Raw genomic sequence first — 883 nt, 5'->3', positions numbered from 1 at the left:
AAGCGGACGTGCGAACCGCGTTCGCAAATCACCGGGACGCCGAAACGCTTTAACAGTCATTGATTTGTCTCTAATGTCAACTCAGTAGGTAGGCAGGTCGGTTAGGCGTAGTTGCGTTTGACCCGGGGGTCGTGGTTTCATTCCGGACGCCGGGATTCGAATTGATTTGCGGCGGCCGCGTCGGATCGAATTTTTTTTTTCATTTTCCTTTCATGTAATTTATGATATAATTTTGCGTTTTCGGTGATAGTAATAAATGAGGTAACGCAGTCGGATGGCATACCTGATGACGTGACCCGGCGTCGTCGTACACTATCCGCTATCCGACAAAGTCGGATTGCCTACTCGGATAACTGAGGTGACTGACCTGCTAGACACCCAAAAAAATAGGGTGGCTATATTATTTGCATGGACTCCCGAAATGTTTTGAATTTTTTTTACACATAACTTATGACTTGATAGTTGATTTTGCGTTTTCGGTGACAGTAATGAAAGTTGTCCGGGATTCGACGCAGTCGGATCGCATACACGATGACGTGACCCGGCCGTCGTACATTGTCCGCCATCCGACGGAGTCGGATTGCCTACCTGGACAACTGAGGTGACTGAACTGCTAGACACCAAAAAAATAGCAGCGGCTTTATGATTTGCATAGAAGCCCGAAATTATTTGAAACTATTATTTTCACCTAAATTTTTCTTAATTTGCGTTTTCGATGACAGTAATGAACGTTGTCCGCGATTCGACGCAGTCGGATTGCATACCTGATGTCTTGATCCGGCCGTCGCACATCGTCCGCTATCCGACGAAGTCGGATTGCCTACCTGGACAACTGAGGTGACTGATCTGCTAGACACCAAAAAAATAGCAGCGGCTATATGAT

This window comes from Acyrthosiphon pisum, unplaced genomic scaffold (assembly GCF_005508785.2).
Source record: "Acyrthosiphon pisum isolate AL4f unplaced genomic scaffold, pea_aphid_22Mar2018_4r6ur Scaffold_20889;HRSCAF=22431, whole genome shotgun sequence".
In the NCBI taxonomy this organism is placed as follows: Eukaryota; Metazoa; Arthropoda; class Insecta; order Hemiptera; family Aphididae; genus Acyrthosiphon; species Acyrthosiphon pisum.
Note: the sequence above shows the minus strand (reverse complement) of the source record.